Here is a 27,494-nt window from a genome sequence, read left to right on the forward strand (position 1 = left end):
TTGGGAAGTCAATTTCCATTCAGATCAGTAGTAGATAGTGGTCATTTTAAGCCTAAAGCAACAAGTATTTAAAACTATTCCTTTCTTCCCATTCACACCCTAATAAGCCATAGTAGTATCCAGCATTTACTGGTATATATTTTCTGGACTGCCACATAAAGTTATGTGCATTCAAAATTAGGTTGTATTAGAGCTCATGTACCAAGAACCTTAGGGGTCTGGAAGTAGATGTTCTATTTAGAAGGTGGAATGCAATTTTAGATCTTCCATTCCTACTGCATTAGGACCAGGGTTGTACCAACCTAGTATAATTTAAAGCCATTATTGAAATTTCATAGCATGAAATGATTCCTTTTGCATTTTTGAAAGCCTTTGTATAAAATGGCTTATTTGCAAGGATTTTCCCAGAATGATAGTAGTTCATATAATGTGTAACCCAGAAAATATGTTCCATTGTTATTGAACACTTATTGAATATTTAAAATGGCAAATTTTGAGTATTTTATAGGACTATTGAACTTCATCATAAAACATAAAATAAACCTAATCTGGTGGTAGTTTGCTACACATCATAATAGCTTCTTTTTTTAATAAAGAGGACTTTATTATCACTCAAAGGCTATTACCCAATTTTATAATAATAGTTTTAAAAATTTATGAAAAGCTTGTTTTAGTAATAATGAGTTGAAACTCTATTGGAAGCTACCAAATTCACATTTTGTCCTACTGCATTTGTTATGAAGGTCCATTGCATAATAAAGAAATACCTCATTCTAATCACCACTCTAATAAAGTGATCCATTTATGCAAGACAGGCCACAAAATAGTTTGGTTAATACTATTGGGTCGGCAACTAAGTAATTGCGTATTTTTTAAAGACAATCAAAGACAATTTTTTCATGGAACTAAATAACTTTATTCTGTAATGTATTGCCCATTTTGATCAATGACCTTTTGCCATCTTTCAGGCAGCATCATAATCGCATGTTCAAAAAACTTCTGGTTTTTATTAGCAAAAAACTGAATCAGGTACGATTTGACATCATCATCATTATTGAAATTTTTACCATTCAAGAAGTTTTGTAAAGATCGAAACAAAAAGTAATCAGATGGTGCAAGGTCAGGACTATATGGTGGATGTGGCAAAACATCCCAAGCAAGCTCCATTAATTTTTGCCGAGTGACCAAAGATGTGTGTGGCCTTGCATTGTCATGATGGAATAAAACACCTTTTCGATTTGTCAATTCGGGCCGCTTTTCTTCAACTGCATTGTTTAATTTCGTTAGTTGTTCAATGTAGACATCAGAATTGATCGTTCGGTTGGGTGGTAAGAGTTCAAAGTAGACAATTCCTTTGTAATCCCACCAAACTGATAACAAAACCTTCTTTTGATGAATATCAGCTTTTGATGTTGTTTGAGTTGGTTCACCTGGCCTGCTCCACGATCTTTTCCGCTTGATATTGTTGTAAACAACCCATTTTTCATCGCCAGTTATCAGTCGTTTTAAAAATGGATCATTTTCATTACGTTTCTTTAGCAAATTGCAGCTGCTAATGCGTTGCGTTAACTGTGATTCTTTCAGTTCGTGAGGAACCCATGTATCGAGTTTTTGAACATAGCTAAGTTGTTTTAAGTGATTTTCAATGCATGTATGTGATACATGAAGCTTCTCTGCAATCTCACGTGTTGTACTGTGACAGTCTGAATTTATTATTGCTTTGATTAGGGCGTCATCAACTTCAACTGGACGACCAGAGCGTTTTTCATCTTTGAGTGAAAAATCACCAGAACGAAATTTGGCAAACCAATTTTGACACTGCCGTTCTTTTAAGGCTTTGTCACCATAAACAGCACATAACTTTTTATGAGCTTGCGATGCGTTTTCCCTTTGCGGAAATAAAAAAGCAAAATATGACGAAAATGTTCCTTTTGATTTTCCATTTTTCAACGAACGCCAAACGAAAACTACAAAACAGATCAAAAAACTTTTTTTACTGATTAACAGCTGAATAGCCAACTATCAAATAACAAAATGTGTTTTACATTTGTACTACGTCTGCAAACTAAAAATTCAACTGAAGCCATATATGTGTGAAACCCGCAATTACTTAGCTGTCGACCCAATATTTTATCTGATTTGAATCACCCTTCCTATTAGTCAGGGATTCAACAAGAAATCGAGGATGTAGTTAAAGTGAGAAAATTTGAAGAGAACTCACAAATGATTCATTTACAAATATGTAAGGTTTGTAAAACACAAAAAGTACAGTAACCCAGTGAAATAGCATCTAAGCTCTTACCACTGCTAGGCCAAGGGCAGGGTACAGTTCCTGGATCTCTGAGAAGACAGTTAATGTGATCTGGAAGGAAACCACAATAAGGAGAGCATTAAACAAAAAACTTTTTTTTTTCAGAACACAAAATGAAACATATTTCCTATATAAAAATTAGAAAATAAGTAAAATATATTATGGTGTAACTACTGCTTTTTACCAGCTATTATTATTATTATTCTATTGATAGTGGAAAAGCAATAGCAAACACAAACAAACAAACAAAATACCCTCCTTAAGCACATTTTAAAAAATAAAAGAATCCGGGCCATCTTTGGGATAATTTTATTTTGTGACACATATGATGATACCGAAGACCCAGTTTCTCTTTATCTCTCTGCCTGCCGTGGTATCTATGTTAACCTAAAGCTGATGCCTCAAGGTGGCAGAATGGCTGTTGCACTTCCAGGCTTCACATCAGGAGGAAAAATACAGAGAAAATTGGCCCTTGCAAAAATTTTTTTCACTCAAGAGTTTCCAGAAATTTTCCACCTAAATCTATTGGTTCTAAATGAAATCAACACAACCAGTCTCTGTGGTAAGAGAACCAAATGCAGACTAGTTTAGGATGAGGTAATAGAAAATAGTAACTGACAGAGAAATAGGATTACCATCCTCAAACTGATGGCTGAGTCAGCGTCACCTCCAAGCGCATAGTAGTGACACTTAGGAACAGGCAAAATTAATATTATGAAGACACCTCAGTGTCTAGTATTGCCTCTTTATTCTATATAACCCCTTTAATGCATGAGGAAACAGGCTTAGACAGGTCAATAACATTTTCTGATGGCATTTAGCTACTAAAGAACAAGGCTGGCATTTCATTTTTTTAGAAATTGATTGATTGATTGATTGATTTTACAATATATTTTTATAGATTTCAGAGAGGAGGAAGAGGGACCTAGAAACATTAATGAAGAGAGAGAAACATTGGTTGTCTGCCTCCTGCACACCCCCTATTGGGAATCAAACCTTCAACCCGGGCATGTGCCCTAGCAGGAGTCAAACCATGACCTCCTGTTTCATAGGTTAACGCTCAACCACTGAGCCACACCGGCGGGGCTACATTTTTAACTTTCTAGTTTAAAATTTTATATTTTCCAACCACTATGAATTACTATTAGAAGTAATTATCTTTTTCAAAATATATTTTTAATGATTTCAGAGAGGAAGGAAGAGGGAGAGAGAGATAAACATCAATGATGAGAGAGAATCATTGATCAGCTGCCTCCTGCACACCCTGGTGGGGGGTTCGAGCCCACAACCTAGGCATATGACCTTGACCAGAATTGAACCTGTGACTTGTCAGTCTGCAGGCCACACTCTATCCACTGAGCCAAAATAATTATCTGATCTATAAAATGCCCCATAGTCTAAGGCAGGGGTCAGCAACCTGCGGCTCCGGAGCCGCATGCAGCTCTTTTGAACCTTTGCTGCGGCCCCCAGCAGGTCCGACACTAGCAGGGCAGATAGCAGGGCGGGGCGGGGAGCTGTATCACTTATGTCTCAATGGTTTTGCAGCTCCGAGGTTGTTTTTTTCCTTCGAAAACGGGTCCAAGTGGCTCTTTATGTCTTAAAGGTTGCCGACCCCTGGTAAGGGCTTTTAAAATAGAAAGCATAGGATCAAAAATATAGATAAAACTGACAATTCAAGTAAAACCACTTGAAGAACGTAATTTTTAAAATTATAAGCATTAATAATCAATTTTATAATTTAAGGAATAAAGTTTACTAATATATTTTGGAAGTTAAATTTGGAACATTAATTTGAAACAAGAATTATGGCTACTCAAATAGTACAACATATACAAATATTTGACTATTCAAAACACAAAATTAGGACTATATGAATTTGAAAAAAAATCACATTATAAAAATAATGAGGAAGGAAAGAAGTAGTCATTGTGCAACTATTGCTTCTATGGATAAAACACTAAGTATTCAAAATATACTTAAATATTCATGTACATTTTTATATTCTGAATTGTATGCATTGCTTAACTTATAATTTTATAGTTATTTACAAAATACTTCTAAAGATATTTAAATGTATCTTTTTCTATTCATATCCTGATACTATTAGACAAAAGCACGAACTTAGCCAGTGGTCGGCAATCTCATTAGTCAACAGAGCCAAATATCAACAGTACAACGATTGAAGTTTCTTTTGAGAACCAAAATTTTTAAACTTAAACTTCTTCTAACACCACTTCTTCAAAATAGACTCGCCTAGGCCATAGTATTTTGTGGAAGAGCCACACTCAAGGGGCCAAAGAGCTGCTTGAGGCTCACGAGCCAGTTTGCCGACCACAGACCTAGCCTTTCAAACCAGATAAGTATTAAGTCCTAAGCAAAAAAACTGACTCCCATTCCCCAAGTACACTATTTCTTCTGCAAAAAGCAAAGAGATCAAAGAAACAGTTGGAAGCAAAAAGATCTTACAAGTTCAGAGAGATAGTGTCATTGAGACAAATTTTATCCTTTGTATGCACTGCACACTGCTAAATAAAGTTGAAAAACATCACATAGATAAAATGTTAGTCTTTCCATATATGCTCCCTGGGAGTTAATAAAGGTTTATAACCTACTTCTAAGCTCCAGACATTGAACATAATATTGGGCTCATTTTTGAAATATAGAATGAATTCAATATTTGGAAAAGGTGGAGCCCATTTCAGTGATACAATGTTAAATATTCTTATGTCAGACTTTGTTTTTAGTTCACTTTTATATAAAACTAGAGTCCCAGTGCACGAATTCATGCACCAGTGGGATCCTTCAATCCGGCCAGTGGGATCAGGCCAAAATCAGCTCTCCGACATCCCCTGAGTGGTCCCAGATTGCAAGAGGGTCAGGCCAGGCTGAGGGATCTCCCTGGTGCATGATCAGGGCCGGGGAGAAATGTGGGAGGTTGTTCAGCTGGGGAGGAACTGCGGGAAGGCTCCAGGGTATGTCCAGCCTGTCCCACTCAGTCCTGATCAGCTGGACCCTAGCAGCAAGCTAACCTACTGGTTGAAGCATCTGCCCCCTGGTGGTCAGTGCACAAATATAGCGAGTGGCTGAGCAGCCTTAGAATAACATTAGCATATTACAGTTTTGTTGAATGACTGACCAGTCTACTGGACACTTAACATATTAGGCTTTTATTGTATAGGATGGTCCAAAACTTTATAATATAGCCTAAAGTAATTCCTGCCCTTTCTAGCAGCTGAAAAAAAATAACTTAGATTTGGAAACTGAGGAAGCATGGTGTAAAAAATATAGGGAAGAAACATTTATGATGCTTCCCAAAAAGCTATTTAATATGACCAAATTATAGTGACAAAGCACTTACTTTATTAATATTTCATTTCTGGGATGTTTGCTCATAACTATCAGGGAGGTATTTTAGCTGTGTTGATATACTGACATTAAATTTGGTATTATATATAGTGTGAAACAACCAAGAAATCCACTAATCTAAACCATATTTAGATAATACAGTTTAAACTTTAAATTAACTGTCTATCTATCTATCTATCTATCTATCTATCTATCATCTACAAAAGGCTAAGTGACCATCCAACCAACCATCTGTCTGTCTGACCATTCAGTAGGTATGATATTCACTGATCACTAGGAGGCAGATATTCAACACAGGAGCTGCCAAACTGCAGTGACTTGGCAGTGGCAGTTCTTGGGTGATGCACTCCAGAACCAGAGAGGAAGGAGCCTGCTTCCTCCCAGGGCTGCATGATCCCACCTTTGGCCGTGGGTTATGTTGTTGTTGATGCACTGTCACCTCAAATCTGGTTTACTGCTGAGCTAGGGTGACCTCAAATGCCCTTTGAGCCATGGCACTGCCCCAGGTGTGGCTGGCCAGGGAGGGACAGCAGGAGGTTGACTCCAGAGCATGTCCAGCCCATCTCGCGCAGTCCTGCCCCTCCAACCACCTTCTAATTAATTTTGTTTCAATGTGCACGAATCCATGCACCAAGGCACTAGTGTATTCATATTTATTGAACATGGAATATGTACTACCTCTTTGATAAATCTTTTTTGAGTAGGCAAGATACAGTACACATATAAGATCACACAGACTGGATTTATCCCCTCATGGATGAAAGTCTTATTAGGTTAAATTTGAGATGGTCCACGGACCCCCTCCCTCCATCTGCTCTTTATTTAGACCAGCAGTGCCAGGCCTGTAGAGAATCAGTGCCGTGCCCCAGTGAGATAGGAATGGTAGAAAGTATTGGCAGAGTCAGCATCGGGTTGTTTCTTTTACAGCTTTTGATTCAGTTGGCAATGCTTCCCCAGGTAGTTGACCTTTGTGTTGCCTTCAGACAACAACCAAGTTGACTCTCCTCATAAATGCCACGTTCCTGCCAAGAAATAGAGCAGTTCCCTGAAGCTTTGTTATACAGAAATCTGTGGAGAAAACATAAAGACAATAATTAATAACATAAATATGGTTTGTCTCTGAGAGTTTTCATAATAGATGGAAATAGCTCCTTGGGATTGGAAAGTACCAGATACATTTTATCCTCAGGCTCTTTTTAAATCTCCCAGTGGCTTCTCAGAAATCCACTGTCCTGTGTTTTTTGTTGTTGTTGTTGTTTTGTTTTTTAGTCACTTTATCTTTTAGCAAAACACATTTTTTACTAGAACAATCAAAATACCATGACTTAACCTGAAGCATGATTAATTTAAGCCTTTTGTGTTTATCTGCATTACTAGTCAGAGGTAGGAAAGGATTAAAAGAATAAACACTTGTTGAATTATTGTCCCATGTTGACAAAATGCTAAATACTTGATTCATGGAGGAGATGATCAGAAAATTAATTACAATTCACCCCATATTTATTTCTAGAAGATAGAGTGGAAAAACAATTGAAATCGGAAAATATTTGATGTAGTTAAAATTATACAAAACAATATATTGTTTATATTATATCTAGAGGCTCAGTGCACAAAATTCGTGCATTGGTAGGGTCCCTAGTAGCTGCTGGCTACCGGCTAGGTACTCTCTCCCTTCCCCCAGCTGGCCCTGCCCCCTAGTTGAACTCCTGGAAGACCTCCCAGTCAATGGGATAATTTGCATACCACACTTTTATTATATAGGATATTTTCTAATAATTTAAATAATTCCTTACCAGGCACATAGTAAGAGGGCCTCTCTCATTTACCATTGCATGTATGTCTTCTCAAAAATTCCTCAGAATATATGCATACATATTCATCTCCTTTTGCTTTCAAAACAGATTAAAACACACATGTTTATAGGCTTTTCATTGATTGCTCCATTCTCAGACTTTGAACTAAGATATGCTCATTTCTGAGCTACCTCTCAAGATATTCAGGATGGATTATTGTTAGGAATGTTTACTATAGATGAGTAAATTAATTTCAGTTCATGGTTATGTGTTAAAAGTCTGTCTCAGATGATAAATTTTCTGACTAAGATTCTTTCCCCAAATTTAATGTCTTAAATTATCTCTTGCTTTAAACCTTAGAGTTGTGTTCTTTTGCACTTGTAAACCAGATTTCTAACAACTGATTAATATTTTAATTACTAATTTAGTTTAATAAACAACTCATAGTGATAAGCAATCCACAGGTAAGAAACCTTATTTTTAATATAGTCTTGTACATTTAAAAACTCTGCTTTGTTTGACAAACTTAATATCAGTAAAATCATAGTAAATATATTCAACATAAATCTGTAAGAAACTGCCCAGCATGATAAATTGTTTTGCTTGAAAATGAGAACATGATATGCAAGACTGTTTTCAGTGGTTTTTTAAAATGTTAAAACTAAAGTCAAGTCACAAATTTTTTCTATAACATGCTGGACATTTATTTCAATACATACAGAGTCTTTTCAGAGTTGAAATATATTTGAGTACCGTGGTCATTCATTATTCTTATTTTTTAGAGTAACAATTCATTTTAGTAAAACTCACTATTTCTCAAAAATGTTACCATGTGATACAAATTGGAGTGCTCAGTACATTATTACAATTTAAAACATTGCAATACTTACTCTCTGGGCTGCCTTAGTTTCATTAGCTACTCTAGTACCAAGGATATCTCAACTTTTTATGTATATTCAATTGGCAAATATGTATGGATAACTTACAAAACCCTATTTTCTGCTCAAGTCTCTCTTCTTAAGTTCTAGGCTGCAGGTATTTTGATGGAAATCTTCACATGGGTGTCTTCCAGATACATTAAACTTGACTGTCCAAAGCTAAACCCTCCGAATGTTTCCTTCTTGGTATTCCTCTCTTTAATGAATGGCATCCCATTTCACCCTGTTCTAACACCAAGAACACGAAGAGCTAATTTTGACTCTTCTTTTTACCTTACTCCTCTCTACCTAAATGATGATAGAATCCTGTTGACTGTGCCTCCTAGAGCATCATTATTAACATAGTCTTTTTATCACATCTCCTGCCTATCATTCCTGCTCCTTCTAATTCACTCCAGAATGCTGGCAGCATGTTATTTCTTCCTGAAATACAAATATGCCCATAAGACCTTTCTGTTTCAAATTCCAGATGCTGCTGAACATCGGAAGTGTATTCTTGGGATTTATGAGCTCTTTCAGCACTGAACCCATGGCTTCCTCTTCTTACTGTTTGTTCTCTCTGCAGCCTCCTGCCCACGCTGCAGCCAAAGAAAACTCATTCAGCTCTTCGGCTGTGCCAGGCTCTGTCTGCCTGCCATGTCTTCCAGCAGGCGGTCCCCATGTATGCCCAGAATACTTTCACCTTTCCTCTCCCTTCTTCCCATTTACTGGCCTAACTCTAGATCAAGTATCTGTCTCAGTCTCAATGTCCATTCCTCTCAAAGGCTTCTCATGGCCCTCCATTAAATCTCATCTTCAGACTTAAAAAGGGATCTCTTAAATGTGCTCCTATCGCACGCTGCATCTTCTTCTCATATTACTGATCACATTTTACTGAAATTGACTCTGTGGTTACCTATAAAATTGTTATTTTATTGTATTTCTCTCACCATATTATAATCTTCACTCAAAAGCTTCCCAATCTTTTCTTGATATATCTCCTTTGTTTAGGATGATATATTAATGCCTATGAATATTTATTGAATATATGAATAATAGAATATTGGTATGAAGAATAAAGTTGAGCCTAATGTTATTGATAACTGTGTTGCTAGAAGCTTTTTTATGTATTCTGACATATGCTTTTCAATACTAACCAAAGTCTATTAAGTTAAAATTAATTCAGATATATTACAATTTTATTTATTTATTTATTTATTTATTTATTTATTGGGCCAAGCTAAAATTCTTAATATACAAATGTTGACAGATATCTTGTCAAATTGACCTAATAATATTATATAATTTCATTTATAAGAAAACTAGTTCAAAATATGGAGATACTATTTCTTTTATAAATTTAGGATGTATTGCTCAATGTTTGTGTTTATTCCAAAGATGATAATTATTTTCTTATTAAGTTTATTTGAGCAGGACAGTCTTACCATTAACAGTATCATAAACAAAGAAAAAAGTTAGTTAATTGGCAATTTTTCATGAAGTTCTAGTTATAGAAGATTTTGGATTTTCTGTCATTGAAAATTGCCAAAACCGGTTTGGCTCAGTAGTAGAGCGTCGGTCTGCGGACTGAAAGGTCCCAGGTTCGATTCCGATCAGGGGCATGTATGTTGGTTGCAGGCACATCCCCGGTGGGAGGTGTGCAAGAGGCAGCTGGTCGGTGTTTCTCTGTCATCGACGTTTCTAGCTCTCTATCTTTCTCCCTTCCTCTCTGTAAAAAGTGAATAAAAAAATATTTTAAAAAAAGAAAATATATTTTATCTCTTATAAATTTGCTGAGTAATTTGATTTTTTATGGGTTGATTCAAACATGTATCACCTACATTACTTAGTTTCCCTTTACGGATGAAAACAAACCCTTGTTTTGGGGAGATGTCCAATTCCATCTTAGAAAGGGACTAATCTGTCTTCATAAACTAAGTTTTAAGAAGGCAATGACAGTTTGAAAAACTGACACGAGAATTGTCCAAAAGGAATTATTAGATGTTGGAAGTGTTGCATACATGTGTTAAACAATGATAGACAAGTTTCCATAATTTAATTTTTTGCACATGTTTAAAGATATAGTCACCAAAGAGCTTTTACATCTTCACTGGGAACTAATGCATTGGGACCCTTATAGACTAGAACAGTAAGCAAGTGTAGAAGTTCACTGGTGGCATGATGATGTTCATTTTTTCATGACCTAAATAAGAAAGAAGATACAAAGAAAAATACAGAGTATTGTGACAATCTTGGCATGATAAAATCCCAAACCTGAACTCAGCCCTAATATTTATTCTGTTACTTTTGTTTGTTTAATTAAATCTTTTTTTTCCAGAATTCTTTTTTACCACTGACCATTACCAACCCATTGTCATAAATTTTCTAAACAACTAACCATTTTACTTATACCTATTGTATATATTGCTTATAAAGTCTATTTTGAAGATGATATGATCATTTTTATTGAAAATCCAGAAAAATGCACACACTATTAAAATAATATATTTGGTAAAATTAACAAAGCATAATCAACATTTATAAGAAATAATTTTTCTTTATACTAACAATAATCAACTAGGATAGTAACAGAAAGTATATAACTATTTCAATAGGAGTCAAAAAATAAGTCTACCTAACATTTGCTGTTTCAAAATTACCAATATATAGCAGTTTACATAAATTTAAGAAAGAAATTTGCAAAAATCTATTTTAGTAAAAAATTTTAACATCACTCCCGCAGTTATTGACAGTTCAAATAAAGTTAGCAAAGTAAAAAGTGTATACGTTTTTACTTAAAGACACTAGAGTCCCGGTGCACGAAATTCATGCACGGGAGTGGGTATCCCTCAGAACAGCCTGCACCCTCTCCAATCTGGAACCCCTTGAGAGATGTCCAATTGCCACCTGGATCAGGCCTAAACAGGCAATCAGACATCCCTCTCACAATCCAGGACTGCTGGCTCCCAATTGCTTGCCTGTCTGCCTGCCTGATTGCCCCTAACCACTTCTGCCTGCCAGCTTGATCACCCCTAACCATTCTCTGCGAGCTGGATCAACACCTACCCTGCCAGCCTGATTGCCCCTACTGCCTTCCCTTTCTGGCCTGGTCACCTCTAACTGCCCTCCCTTGCCAGCCTGGTCACCCCTAACTGCCCTCCTCTGCAGTCCTGGTTGCTCCCCCACCAACTGCCATCCCCTGCAGGCCTTGTCCCTCCCAACTGTCCTCCCCTGCTGGCCTGGTCACCCACAACTGCTCTCCCCTGCCAGCCATCTTGTGGCAGCCATCTTATGTCCACATGAGGGTGGCCATCTTTGACCACATGGAGTGGTCATCTTGTGTGTTGGAGTGATGGTCAATTTGCATATTATTATTTTATTAGATGGGATTATAGATAATGTCTTCATGGATAAGAGGTCATATTATAAATTTATCATTTTCTCCAAATTGATCAATAGGTTTTATGTAATTCCAGTGGTGTTGAGGACTAAAAATAATATAGATACTTTCAGAAAACAATAAGAATAGGTTGTAAAGGTAATTAAGGCCATGTGACATTGGCAAAGGAATAGAAAAAAACCGATGGAATAAAGTTAAAAACAGAACCAAATTTGACGTACAAGATAACTGGCTTTGAGGAGCACTTGGAAATGACTGGACCAGTAAATAAATGGAGTTTATTTATTGTGTATTGTTAAAAATAAGCAAAATTGACTTCTTACTTTATACCATACATCAAATTATTTCTTCATGAATGAATAGCTCTAATGTTTATGTTAAAATGAAAAATAATAAAAAAGGAGCAAATGATATGAAATAATATTTCACAGAAGAGGCAATAGAAATGATCCTTGCACATAGAAAATATTAACCTAGGTTAAAAATTAGTGAAATAGTAAAGACAACATTATAATATTATTTAATACACACTAGTTGAACAAAACTTAAGAAGTTTCTTAATTTCCACTGTTGAATCAATGGAGACCTTTAAACCAATTTGATGGCAGTATAATTTGATAAAATGGATCTTCATATAATCTACAGCAATTTCACTATGATGTTTGTACAACAAATTCTAGGAAATGCATTCAGAAAGATATACAAGAATGTTTATTGCATTATTGTTCATAACAAAATCTGAAAATAGCTCAGTTCCTCAATAGGAGGTGAACAAGTAAAATTGTGCTCTTGAAAAATAAAGTATAAAACAGTGAAAGAAGATATATGCACTTATATTAAAACTATTAAAGAAGAAAGAGGAGAATTAAAGAGGTCAGGAGAAAAAAGGGTGTGAAAAAGACAAATCCAAATAGTAGATATCTCTTCTAGAGGAAGCAGAAGCAGTGGATAAGGAATGAATACATAGATTTTAATAATTTTAATGGGATTCTGGTTTTGGGATTGAGTGGTAGGTTCATACTGTGTTTCCCCGAAAATAAGAAATCCTCCGAAAATAAGACCTACTTACAGGTTTCCTTCAGAGTGAGATGTAAGGCATCCCCTGAAAATAAGGCCCCCCTAGGCTAAACATGAGAGATTTGGTCCACTGATTCTGAAAGAAATGGAGTCACAAGAAATTCACCAGGAAATTCAGGAATTGGATTGTTATGATGATGTTCCAGAAGATAATGACATGATTGTCATTGAATAAATGAGTAAATTCTTGATACTGTAGGATTCACAGTTTGTCTGGTTTCTGTTGACAACTACCGTACTACCGTACCATGTAACAGGTAATAAATTTCCTTTAATTTTTTTTAAAAATATATTTTATTGATTTTTTTTACAGAGAGGAAGAGAGAGAGAGAGAGAGCTAGAAACATAGATGAGAGAGAAACATCAACCAGCTGCCTCTTGCACACCCCCAACCAGGGATGTGCCCGCAACCAAGTACAAGCCCTTGACCGGAATCGAACCCGTGGCCTTTCAGTCCGCAGACCGACGCTCTACTACTGAGCCAAACCGGTTTCGGCAAATTTCCTTTAATTTCATTTAAAAATAAATGTGTACCGTATTTTTCTTCATGGAAAAATAAGATATCCCCTGAAAATAAGACCTAGCGCATCTTTGGGAGCAAAAATTAATATAAGACACTGTCTTATTTTCGGGGAAACAGGGTAGGTTAGCATTTTGTTGTGAACTTTATAGCTTATACATATATAATGCACATTTTCCTTTGTATAAATTTAATATCATTATACAATATAAATAATCTAATAATAGCACATGTAATTCACTTTCATATTTCCAACCCACAAATAGTACCAGTACACAATAGAACTTTCATACATATTTAATAAACCAAAGCATGAACAATTAAAAACACATTTGAAGTATTTACAGTGGAAGGCGAGAAAGACTTCAAAAATACTTATAAAAAGAAAGAGGGCAAAATAATGTAGAACAATAAAGCATTTTGATAAAGAACAAAACCCAAGTTAGGACACAAAAGAAAGTGTAAGGCTGAGAGGCATTACTTAAGCCACTGAATCCACTTTAGCAGATGTCATTTCACTTACAGGTAAAGAGAGCTGCAGAGCTCTTTGTATTTATAATCTTAAAATCTTCTTAGGGCCAGAAGACTAAGGGCAAACAGAAATAAGCATCACTAAAATCTAAGAGGCAGAATTTATTTGTAAAGCATGTAACAGGAAATTTAATTCATAAAACCACCTTTTCAGACAAAGGCCATACGAATTTTAAGATTCGTAACAATTATCAAATACCCTTTCAATGCTAAACTTGTTTTTAGGTAGCGTGAAGTTCTCAGTACCAAGATATCAGTGACCCCCTTTTATTTTAGGTTAACAAAGGGAAATTAAAACTAATTACTGTGTTTGTGTGAGTGCTACAATTTGCTGAAGGCTTGCAAATGAATAATGTTCAACTGATAATTCAGAGAAAAAGCCTTTATCAACTGGATATATTTCTTTGGGGTGGTTTTGCAAATATGTGATTGTTTTACATAAAACTCTTGGTTAAGCCACAGAAAGAGCTATATTACAGTCTAAAAATATACTTCTCACACAAATCAAATAACATAGCAAGACTTTCTTATCACTACCCAGCAAGACTTTACTATATAATTTAGTGTTTAAGAGCCCTTCTGCAGAGCCAGGTGGCCTCAGTTCAAATCTTGGCCCTAGAAGAATTATCTGCATGACTTTGGGAAAATTATTTAATTCCTCTGAGCCTTAATTTCCTCACCTGAAAATGGGAAATGAAAATAACATTGAATCCTTAAAGGTATTGTGAGAATTGATGTCCAACACATGGTAGAAAAATCAGTAAATAATTGTTTCTTAAATATTTTCATGGTGTTATAATAGAATTATTTTCAAATAGCATCAAATAATTATCTTTGAGTCTTTATTAATATTCCCAGTCACGTTGCTTGGCATATGGATAATGCAAAGGAGACTTGGTAAAGAAGCCTATATAATAAAAGGGTAATATGCAAATGGATCAAAGTGGAATGACCAGTCACTATGACATGCACTGACCACCAGGGGGCAGACGTTCAATGCAGGAGCTGCCTCCTAGTGCTCAGTGCGCTCCCACAGGAGGAGCTCCACTCAGCCAGAAGCCAGGCAGGTGCAGCGGTAGTGGCAAGAGCCTCTCCCAGATCTGAGGCATTGCTAAGGAGCAGCAAGCCAAGCAATAAGGAGCAGCGAGCTGGCAGGCTGTAAGGAGCAAGGGCTCTGGACTGTGAGAGGGATGTCTGAGCAGGCCTAAGCCTTCATGCAGACATCCCCCAAAGGGTCCCAGGCCAGGCTGAGGGACAACCCCCACACACACACCAAGTGCACAAATTTTCGTGCACTGGGCCTCGAGTTTCAGAATAAATATACTTGGAGATATTGTTCATTCATTTTCTAACAAAAGTCTTGAAGACACAACAGTGAGAAGTGGTTGGGGCATGGGTAGGGCAGAAGTCTGAGGTGAGGTATATAACATAAATGTTGCAGGTATTCTCCCCTCTCTTCTTATTGTCATCTGTGTACTTCACAACTGATAAAAGCTGATAGGCTATTGAGAAATTCACTGAAGTCTTGGTTCAATCAAACATTTATCGAGAAGGTTCTGGACAACAGTCACTATACTGTTGTCAGTAAACACAATGTTCCAGTTTCCATGAACCTGTTGCAAACACAGGTGGGGGCAACAAGGAATCAGAAGAGCATCATTTATTTTATTTATTTATTTTTGTAATTTTCCTTTAAAAATCCAACTTTTAAACAATACACTGAAATTGGGGAAGGAGGCTGAGTACTTTCTATTACCTGTAGCTTGAGCAGGGAAGCAAATTACCTTATCCCAAAACTTATTCGTACAAAAGTGATTTGTGGTTAGTGAGTCAAATTAGTAGTTATTCTCCACTGTTAGGACCAGAGACACTACTTGCAAACCGTTAGTGTTTCTAGAAAAATGACATCAAATATGTCATCATAAAGACTGACTTATGGAGGAAGTCTTGGTGCGAATTGGAAGTTACATAAATTCACTTTTACTCCCACATATCTACGTGGTATTAAAAGTGAGCATGTGCATACTCATTCACACTGTATGACTATTCATGGTACTCTTGGCTGGATCAAGTTTTAGTACAACGTGAATTTAATCGCTGTAATTGCTTATACTGTTCCTGAGGCTAAGCTAGTTCCTTTTGAAAGGGTCTGGCCACTGAAGATATTGAATTCAGTGTTTGTTCCCTTTAATCAAGGTTTCATTACTCCGTCTTTTTAAAGCTATTCCACATGAAAATATCATTCCCTTCTCCCTGCCTTCTCTGCAGCCACCAACCCAGGAAAAGGGGGGATTGAAAGCCGTTTCCAGAAAACACACACAATGTTATGATATAGCATGATCTGGCTTTCCCATCTTAAAAGCTGAAACGTGCCTTTGCTAACTTGCAGTAGGCCGTGAAATAACTATGTTGTTGCGCTAAATGGCACTTTTCAATTTTCATTTGTGCTTCAACACTCAGTTTTCAGTAGATCATTTAGAGAGGATCAGCATTCTTTGGAAAGTAAAAACACACCACAGGTCAGGGCAGCACGGCCTGATGGGAAAAGAATGCAGCCCACAAAGGTGGTCTTTGTGAGACGTGACGACATGCCGGTGTCTGTTACAGAATTGGCAGGCTCACCGCTTCCCCTAGTGTCTGCTCCTGAAATACTAAACGCATCTGTGTTGCAAGGCACGACTCAAGGAAACAAGCAAGCTTTCAAGGCACCCAGCCCTGTGTTTCAGAATGAGGATTAATTTCACACTTTTTGGTGAAATCCTTCCCTAAAGGAACTTGATGTTGTGCAGTGGGGTTTTGGGGAAGGACCATTTGGTTTGTTGACTTTTTAAGTGGGATTTATAACTTCTAAGGTTCAAAGTGATAACTGGAATAATAGGAACATTAACGATTTCCAGAAATGTATTGAGCACCTTTATTACATTATTCTTTTCGGCCTGTCTTGAGCTGTTCTATCAACAGAGTCAACTATAGCGTTTTATACTTGGCGTTCATTTCTTCAGGTCTATTTTGAAAATGAGGAACTTAGAAGTCTATAAACTACATGCAAGGTGACTTTATTAGTGCTTGAAAATAGTTTCTATGTGGAAAAAAAAAATCTTAGGGATTTGTACTTTATCTAATTAGCACATCAAATTCTCTTCTTTACATTTACCTCACAGAATAGGCAGTCTGCCAGCTTTAGTATTGGAGTGGAGTGATCTAAACCGCTACATCTAAATAAGGCCTAATTCCAATGGCTTAACAACTCTGCATTCTAATTTCCTTTTTAATTCAATGTTTATAGTGTCATTTAAAAATATTTCTCTCTGCATTTATAGTTACCATTTTCTTCAACTATGGTGGAGGAGTATGTAAGTGTTCTGTGTTGGAATTATGAGGTGGCAAATATATTTAACACCTTATTTTTGAGGCAATTTAAGATATTTTAAAGCTCTGCATTACTCTTTTTCACGATAATGGCAGAAATAATGCAGCGCTTTAAAAAAAACTTAATTCAAATTCATTTTGTAAATAGAAGTGATAATGAAGACTACTCTTTTCATGGTAATGGCAGAAAAGTGCATGGTTGATTGGAAACAATGTATATCACTCTGTTCCACAATTTCAAAGAAAAATAAACTTAGGGATTTTCTGAAAGAATCAATATATTTATTTTTCCCTTCTCTTTGTTATCATTAGATGTGAATTTTTTCTTGGTTTTTATTTTAATGTACTAGTGGCCTAGTGCATGAAATTTGTGCACGGAGGGGAGTGTCCCTCAGTCTGGCCTGTACCTTCTCCAATCTGGGACCTCTTGGAGAATTGGGCCTAAACAGTCAGTAGGACATTACTCTCACAATCTGAGACCGCTGGCTCCTAAACACTAGCCTGCCTGCCTGCCTGATCTCCCCTAACCACTCTGCCTGCCAGCCTGCTTGCCCCCAACTGCCCCCCCTGCTGTCTTGATCACCCCCAACTGCCCTCTCCTCCTGGCCTGATCTTCCCTAACAGCCCTGCCTTATCCCCGCCACCATGGCTTTGTCTGGAAGGATGTCCGGAAGGTCTCTAGTCTAATTAACATATTACCCTTTTATTAGTATAGATGCTAATGCTGTTATACTCATCTCACTTTATATTTTCTTTATGTTTTTATAATAATGATGTGCTCTACAGTCAACATACAAATAAGATTTTTCCACTTTACAAATACTTTCAAGTATATTGTCACATTTGTTCTTTATTCTCACCATAGGTGGTAAATGACTTCCCAAAGTCATACCACTTCTGCATGGCAGCAAGGAGACACAAAGTCAGGACTTGTGATTCTAAAAATCTCTACTGATACCTCATTTCACTGCTTTCTTTTGTATTACATGACAAAGAATTGCTTTTCATGTACATATTTTTCCAGATTTAAAATATAGTGCATATTACTATGAGATGTCCACTGCAGAAATATCCAAAATGTCCTGCCTGGTGGCATATTTGCTCACAAAGGAAAAAAAATAAATATATATATATAAATAAATAACTTCTGCTCTTCTTAGTCATGAAGCCATCAATTTCCAAATCAATTATAAATAGATGTATATCAATCCATATAAAGGAAATATATTTTCAGGTAGAATAAGGCAAATAAAAATCCCAAAGGTGAGAAAATCAGTGTGAATCTAAGCTAATAACTGAAAATAAAAAAATAAAAAAAGGATTAAAATAAGAAATATTACCTCATAATTGACTAAAAGCTTTCTCTAATACTAATATCTTATTTTTATCTCTTTATGGGTAGATTATATACCATTTTTCTGTGATTTTCTTCTCTTTTTCCACAATGAATAATATATTAGAATTACAGACAATTATAAATGAATATTATTTCAGTCTCTAATTCTAAAGTCCTAGTACTATTTCTATTTTTCTAAACTACATTCTACAGTTATATTTGTGTTTACAATTAAAACCATTAAGTATATATACCCATTTGACATCCTACCACTATCATTATTATTATATGGAAAAGATTATTCTGGTTAACTACAAGTGGCTATATTTAATTACCTGATGCCAAGTCCAATCATTTTTTAAACATAGAATTTTTTTCATTTATTGTTTGTTGTATAGTTAGATTAAAAGAAAAAAACCTTCAACATTTTAGAAACTGGCAGGTCACCATTGCTTTTGCAGGGAGCTGCACTTTATGGTTACTCTTTTATTTTACCTGGCTTAAGGATAAAATAGATACTGCTCATCTGTGGGAGGTGATAGGTTTCAAGTTTGGGATTATATAATTTATTCTCCACATATGAATACTTTTGATAGTGAAAGAAATCACTAGAAATACTTTGAGTAAATAAATTAAAACTGTTTTTACTTGGAAAAACTGAGATATATAGTCGCTTTAGTTTGAAGTACTGGTAAGCCCATAATATTTTGTTTTTCTTAGTCAAAAAAAAAAAAATCACTAGAAATCCTCTTGTTTACATATTTATGGTCCATAATGCCACATTATCAGTGCCATTAGAGAGGAGGTTGCTGACCATTTGGTAAGGAATGTGCCCAGCTTGGCCTTGGTAAGCTCATATAAGCTTAAAAGAATGCAAAATACAAAGTTTGTGTGAGACTTTTCAGTTCTCCTTTTAAGGTAAAAGTTAAAGCAATCTATAATAATAAAAGTGTAATATGCTAATTAGATCAGACAGCCAAATGACCTTCCTGACATCTTTCTGTATGTCCTTCCAGATGAAGCCACCATGGCAGGGGCCCAAGGCAGAGGCAGTTAGGGGTGATCAGGCAGGTAGGCAGAATGGATAGGGGCAATCAGGTAGGTAGTCAAGTGGTTAGAGACGATCAGGCAGGCAGGCAGAGGTGGTTAGGGGCAATCAGGCAGGCAGGCAGGTGAGAAATAAGGAATCAGCAGTCTCATATTGCAAGAGTGATGTCTGAGGGGTCCCAGATTGTGAGAGGGTGCAAGCCCAGTTGAGGGCCCCCGCCATTCATGAATTTCATGCACTGGGCCTCTAGTTATATAATAAATGTAGACATCATCCATAACTTGGTCTCTACAATAGAAATCGTAAGGTCTATTAATACTACTCACTGGATGCTGATATCAGAAAGACTCTCTTAGGATTTACCTGCTTATTTGGATGGGGTTAGAAGGACAAATGAATCCTGCAACAGCTGTTCTTTAGGAAGCTCGGTCTTTTTCAAATGGTACTATACATTCATAAGATGCAACACATGCACATGAATATTCTAAAAGAAATAGTACTGAGATTTTCTCACTTTACATATACCATCACAATTATAATGTATCTATTGCATTTCCCCCAAAACCTCCCTTAATGGTGTGGTGACTCTGGCTCACAGGAAAGAGACCTTGCACTAGAAGAGTTCTTTCACTTACAGCTAGAGTGCATAAGTTGGTGAGCAAATTTAAAATTTGTTTCCTGAGAAACATTGAAAAATGTGGCACAAATTCAGAAGAGCACAAAGTAGCTGGGAGTAGGAAATTGGAAATAAGGAATGGAGCTTAAGTGTCATAAAGTATTTAAAGATGTGAGAGAGAGAGAGAGAGAGAGAGAGAGAGAGAGAGAGAGAGAGACCGAGTGCGCCCTGGGAAGTTCAGATGAGATGTTTGAAACAAATTTGAAACAACATAAAAGACTCAAGCCTAAAACACATCAGCATATTTTATGTGTTCCTAAGTCAGAATTTGTGAATATTGCAAAATGTTTAAAAGAAATGAACCCACACTATGGGTTGAAAAATGCATACATTTTGCTTATATAATAATTTAAGTATAAATATATTATTCATCAACTTTTAATTACCATGAAGTGGATTCAGATATGACATGGTAGTTCCCCTCATCAAAGAATTTGTGGTTGCCTTTGGTTAGTCTGGCAAAATAATTGGAAGCCTCCTTCTTTTAAGCCCCTGTTTTCATTCACAATTATCCCAAGCCTACTCATTTGGTTTTTCAAAGTGCTTTTTAAGAATAACCTAAGAAAAGTAGTATCATCGAATGCTTTGCTTCCCTCAGCAAGCATGGCAGATTCTCATCTACTGCTCCACAGGCCACAGCTGTGGCCCACAGATGGTCACCAGAAACAGTGTGGAGTTCAAAGACAAGTCCAGGCTCAAGGCTCTTGCCTTCCTTTATTTCCTGCCTCTCTGGCTCAATAACCACTCTACCTCCAGCTTTGTTTACCAAGTTTCCAGATTAAAAAAAAAAATCCAAATTCTCCAAATGCCTTAATCTTCGAGAATCTGGAGGTTCCTCACCTCTGGTTTGTTCCTTTTTTATTCTATTGTTATTTTTCTCTTTTCCTTAGAGCACATGTGTCAAACACAAGGCCCGCGGGCCAAATCCAGCCCGCCAGGCCTTGCAATGTGGCCCGCACCGCGCTGTCATCACTGCACTCCGGTGTCAGTTTATGACATTGTCAGTTTATGACTGTTCAGTAAACCATTCAGCCCGCGATTTAGGCTGGATTTTAGATTTTGGCCCCTTCTCTGATTGAGTTCGACACCCCTACCTTAGAGAAAGTACTAAAAATTTCAGACTGTTGATAGCATCATTACTCTCTTTTTCTAATACTACTATCGATTTTTGTTTTTATATCCAAATATGGCATGTTCTTTCAAATAGTTTTTTGGGTACAAAGTGATAATCAGATTGTGGACTTTATTGGAACATAATATGGAAATTGTAAAATATAGAAATATTTTAATCCTTAATGGTTCAAAAGAAATTATCTTAGGCATTTATTGTGGCATTTTTTTAAGGGAGTTTTATAATTTGTTTTTTTGTTTGTTTGTTTTTTATAATTTGTTTTAATATTTAACATTTCAGTTGATTTAGTTCAATTTTTTTCATTCTCAAGATAATGTATTTTTAATTTTAATTTTTCTGAAATATAAACATTTTAAAAGGAATTGACATAGTTATATATACTATTCTCTTAAATGTTTAACCTTTTTATTTAAAGAAATACTTATTATTTTTAATTTTATTATGGGAAATGAAAACTTGTACAAAAATAGAGAGATAGTCTGATGAGCTCTTCCTGTACCTGTCACCCAGCATCAGAAATTATTAACTCATGGCAATCTTAATTCATCCTTACCAGCATCCATTCCTTTTCTCCTCTGAATTATATTGAAGAAAATCCAAGACATTTTATCACTTTATAAAGGCAGAGTCTCTGCAGACCCCTCAGTGTGGCACTCCCGTGAATCTGCCATGCAGTGTGCCTTGGACCCAGCCTCTCCAATGGAATCTAGACCTCATCCTTAGTTGGGAGTCTTCTCCAGATTTGTTCTTTTTTTTGAGTGTTTTCACACCCGTAGGTGTGGTGGCTGTTCCCTCTCTCTGCCACTCCTGTATTATTTAGAATTATTTTTATCCTCAAGTATCCAATCCCTCATTACACCAATCCTGAGGTAGAGTTAATAATTATTTACATAGCTCCTGTCCAAACTATACGATTTCTGTCTTTTGGTTAGATGCAGACTGAAATAAAGACCTAATCAATTCGGCGCCCAGAGCCACGGGGGGCCTCAGCTCACTGTCCACTCGATGTGGGGAGGTGAAACCCAGGCCCCGACATGCGCAGCGGGGAAAAAAAAAAAAAAAAGACTTAATCAGACTCAAATTCAGCTTTTGTTTTATTTTTCCAAGGCAACTTTATAGGTATTTGTATATATATATCACTGGATACAGGATGTCTTAATTTCTGCCTGTGATATAACCAGTCATTCCCCATTTTGTCAATTCACTAAGGTTTGCAAAAGGTTTGAAAATTAACACTCTCTTTTCCAGCTTTATTAAGGTAAATTGACAAAATTATAAGATATTAATGGTGTATAATATAATGAGTTAATATATGTATAAATTATGAAAAGATCCCCCATTGAATTAATTAAAATGTCCAGCACCTCACAAATGTACCTTTATTTTGGTGGGAACATTTAATTTTCACTCTCTTAGCAAATTTTAATTATATATACAGCATTATCATGAGATTCTAATTTTACCATTCCATTTTCTAATGAGTATCTGGAATGTTTCTATAAGATAAAAGTATCCCTAAAAGAAAAAAAAAATATTTTTTTTCACTGTTTGCTCCTGATAAGAGCCTGTAAAAGGTAATTTACTAAGAAAACAAAAATTCTGTATTTTATCAAAACAATGTTCTGTGTTTTCTGTCATCTTAATTGGATCTTTGATTACTTTAGAAAATGCAGTGTTGTCAATAGCAAGAGCTAACCTTCTATAGTTATCTTTGAAATATTTTATTTCAGAATATTGTTACTTTGGTTAAATAGATAAGTATTGTTTTGTAATAATAAAAGAAATAGAAGTATCCCTTTATCAACAGGGAAGGTACTCTGAGATTAGATGATACAGAAAAGATATAATAAATGCAGAATTATGTCTGACTTTCCCCGTGCTCCTTCTTAAATCATGTGTAAATTCATTTCCAAAATAAAAGTTTTCACTTGTTCAGACCCTTCAAAGTTTCTTTTTGTTTTGTATCATTGTGAACCCATGAAAATTAATATATTTAATAAGTGCGCCGAAACCGGTTTAGCTCAATGGATAGAGCGTCGGCTTGGGGACTGAAGGGACCCGGGTTCGATTCCGGTCAAGGGCATGTACCTTGGTTGCGGGCATATCCCCAGGAGAGGGTGTGCAAGAGGCAACTGATCGATGACTCTCTCTCATCGATGTTTCTAACTCTCTATCTCTCTCCCTTCCTCTCTGTACAAAATCAATAAAATATATTTAAAAATATATATATATATTTAATAAGTGCAATGAGTTTTAGTTATCCTTATTAGTGTTCTAATTATCTCAACTTTGGCCATTTTTTTAAGGTAGTTTCAGAATCTTTATTTTCTACTATGATAAAATATCTCACATTTATTGTGTATATTTTCTTCTTTAAATCTAGAATATATTATTTCTCTAAAGAACACAGTTATCGCCAGAACCGGTTTGGCTCGGTGGATAGAATGTTGGCCTGAGGACTGAAAGGTCCCAGGTTCGATTCCGGTCAAGGGCATGTACCTTGGTTGCAGGCACATCCCCATTAGGGGGTGTGCAAGAGGCAGCTGATCAATGTTTCTCTATCATATGTTTATAACTCTCTATCCCTCTCTGTAAAAAATCAATAAAATATAATAATAATAATAATTAATAATAATAAAAGAACACAGTTATCTTTAGGAGGGAATGATATTGAGACTTCCAAATCTAGACACTTGGAATGCTTATTGCTATGGTATTATTTTAGGTAGTTCAGTATTCAGAACTAGGAAATAGATTGTTTTTTTTAAAAAAAAAAGAGAAAACATATCTTGAGTTTATGCTGATATTTCAAATTGAAATTTAGGATTAGAATGCTTATTTTTTTATTTATTTTATGCCTCTCTCTCTCTCTCTCTCTCTCTCTCTCTCTCTCTCTCTCACCCTAAAATCTTGGATCCCAAGTGACATTAGCAAGCTTGTTCTACTTCTATAAATTCTCCTCACTCATTTCTAATTTTTTATGGTTGTACTTAATCTACTTTGCCAAGACTTTTAACAATTTTTGCTTGCCAGAGGGTTTTTATTAGGAACGAGTCTTGCATTTTAGCCAAGTTGTTTTCAGAATCTATGGAGATATGCATATAATTTGTCTCCCTACAATTTTTATTATTATGTGTTAAATTAATGGATTTCCTAACAGTGATCTAATTGTGCATCCTTGAAATGTATGGTTTATTATTTTGTTAATGTGCTGTTAGATTCTACTCCCTATCATTTCAATTATTATTTGCATTTATACTCATAAGTGTTACTAGGTTTTAATTTAGTTTGTTATACTATTCTTATAAAATTTATATAAAAATGTTACACTTGCTTCTAAAAAGAATTTGCAAGTTTTCCTTCATTTCCTATGCTTTGGAAATTTTTATAACAATGATCACTATGATGCTTTGTTAGAAGTCTGCTGGGCCTAGTTTTGTTTTTGGAGCGTCAGATACAGTTGTGTGCTGAAACTTGCTCAAACCAGTGTTTAAGAGCAGATTGTTATATTTCCAGGAATTTAATGAGCTCATTGTTGAATACAGAAACCATTGCATAAAATAGAATCAAATAATTGCTCCACTTTGCAACTATATAAAAAAAGGATAAGAGCTAGTAAGAATGCACTTAGTAGTGAACATATTAACCCAAAGTTATATATATATATATATATATATATATATATATATATATATATATATATATATATATATATGTATGTTATTGATTTTTTTACAGAGAGGAAGAGAGAGGGATAGAGAGTTAGAAACATCAATGAGAGAATCATTGACCAGCTGCCTCCTGCACACCTCCTACTGGGGATGTGTCCGCAACCCAGGTACATGCCCTTGACAGGAATCGAACCTGGGACCTTTCAGTCCTCAGGCTGATGCTCAAAAGTTTTTTTGTATCCTTTAGTTATTCCTCCCTCTTATGCCCCCTCCTCCAATCTCCAGGCAACCATGATAACAAATTATTTTATTATTTTTATTCAGCATTTTTTTAAAGATATTTTTGTTCATGTTCTTCCATGTACCAATAGTCTATTAATATCTATTGCTGAGTGGTAATTCATTTTGTGAATATTCTGCAGTATATTTATCCATTTATCTATTGACCAGGGACCCAGTGCATGAATTTATGCACCTTGAAAGGAACTGTGGGTCGGGAGGCTGCAGTGGTCACAGGGGCAGGTCTTGGCCCATCCTCCATGTCCCATCCTGGCCCCTCCCGCCATGGTCCCCAGTCCACTGGGTCCCCTATCTGCTGGCAGCCCCACTCCAGCCATGGCTGCTCCCACTCACTGATGGTGCTGGCCTTGCTCGCATCTGCTGATGGTGTTTGGGGCTGGTGCCAGCAGTGTGTGCAAGCAGCGGCTGCTGCTTTGATTGCCCCTCAAAAGCAGGGGGAAGTGGAGAAGCACTCAGGGGCGATTGGGACCAGCAGCTGCTGCTCGTACCCTCTGACCGCGCCAAGTGATCGGGACTGGCACCAGGTGCCAGCAGTGGGTGCGAGTGGCAGTTCCAGTGCCAACAACAGGTGCGAGTGGGGCCAGCGCTGGCAGCAGATGCAAGTGCCAGGTGGGACTGTGGTGCATGGGAGAAAGAATTTTCAGTAATCACCAAGGCTTACCCCAATGACAGCGACCGGCGACCCCACTCACCTGCTCCACCATCCCGCTGCAGCTGACACTCTCCATGTCCCGCACTCTGCTGCCTGCTGCCAATGCTCGCCATGTTTCATGTGCGCCCCCTGGTGGTTAGCACATGTCATAGTGACCGGTTGTTTGGTTGTTCAGTTGTTCCACTGTTTGGTCTATTTGCATATTAGGATTTTATATATATAGATAGGCATTTGGGTTGTTTCTAGTTTTTAGTTATTGCTGAATATCTTTCCATAAAATTATTGACAACTTATATATCTTCTTTGTTGAAGTGTCTTTTAAAAATATATATATTTTATTGATTTTTCACAGAGAGGAGGAGAAAGTGATAGAAAGTTAGAAACATTGATGAGAGAGAAACATTGATCAGCTGCCTCCTGCGCACCCTCCACTGGGGATGTGCCCACAACCAAGGTATATGACCTTGACCAGAATCGAACCTGGGACCTTTTAGTTCGCAGACCAATGCTCTATCCACATGCCAAACCAGTTTCAGCATGTTGAAGTGTTTTTTTTAGATCTTTAACCCCTTGTCTATTGCATTCTTTGCTTTTGTATTATACAGTTTGAGAATTTTTTATATATTTTGGATACACATCATTTATGAGACATGCTTTGCAAAATTTTTTATATTCTATAGTTTGTCTTTTCATTAAATGGGAAACATGTTTAATGTTGAATTAATTTATCAGTTTGATTTGATCAACTAGTTGTCTATATTTATGCCAATACTATGCCGTCTTGACTATACTTAGCCTTCCAGTTTCTTCTTTTTCAAAATTATTTTAGCTATTTTAAATCCTTTGCATTTACAGATGAGTTTTAGACATGATATATAAATTTCTATGAAAATTCTACTTGGATTTTTATCACAATTGTTTTGAATATGCTAACTATTTGGTTTATAATTGACATTTTAACGATGAATCTTCCAACTCATACACAAGATATCAATCTTATTTAGTGCATTTTTAAATTTTTCCTCAATGTTTTTTATTTTTTATTTTTAAATAATTCTTTATTGTGAAAGGTTTATGTATGTCCCCAATGTTTTTTGTTTTTTAATGTCAATATATTGTATTTCTTTTACCAGATTTATCCCTAAGTACTTTCTATTTTTGATGCAATTGAAATAATATTGTTTTATTTTAATTTTTGGTTTTCAGTTATTATATAGAATCACACTTGATATATATTTCTACAACCTGATAAACTTCTCTTAGTAATTCTAATAGCTTTTTTTGTAGATTGCATTGATGTTCTACAAAGATGAGCATGTGATCTGTGATATAAACACTTTTCCTCTCCCTCTCTAGTATGAACAAATCTTATTTTCCTTTTTCTTAAATCTCTTC

The 27,494-nt window shown here is 36.0% G+C and overlaps 1 pseudogene across 1 annotated transcript in view; it reads right to left on the reverse strand.

The window, feature by feature from the left end:
* The window catches only part of LOC311625851 (serine/threonine-protein phosphatase CPPED1-like), an 89,773-nt pseudogene extending 63,561 nt beyond the window's left edge, over window positions 1–26,212 (reverse strand). The window contains exon 1 of the transcript in view: window positions 26,140–26,212. The product of the transcript in view is annotated as a serine/threonine-protein phosphatase CPPED1-like (transcript). The remainder of the gene's footprint in view (window positions 1–26,139) is intronic.
* Window positions 26,213–27,494: the final 1,282 nt, after the last annotated feature.

Source organism: Pipistrellus hanaki, assembly GCF_964339955.1.
Source record: "Pipistrellus hanaki genome assembly, chromosome: 7".
Lineage (NCBI taxonomy): Eukaryota > Metazoa > Chordata > Mammalia > Chiroptera > Vespertilionidae > Pipistrellus > Pipistrellus hanaki.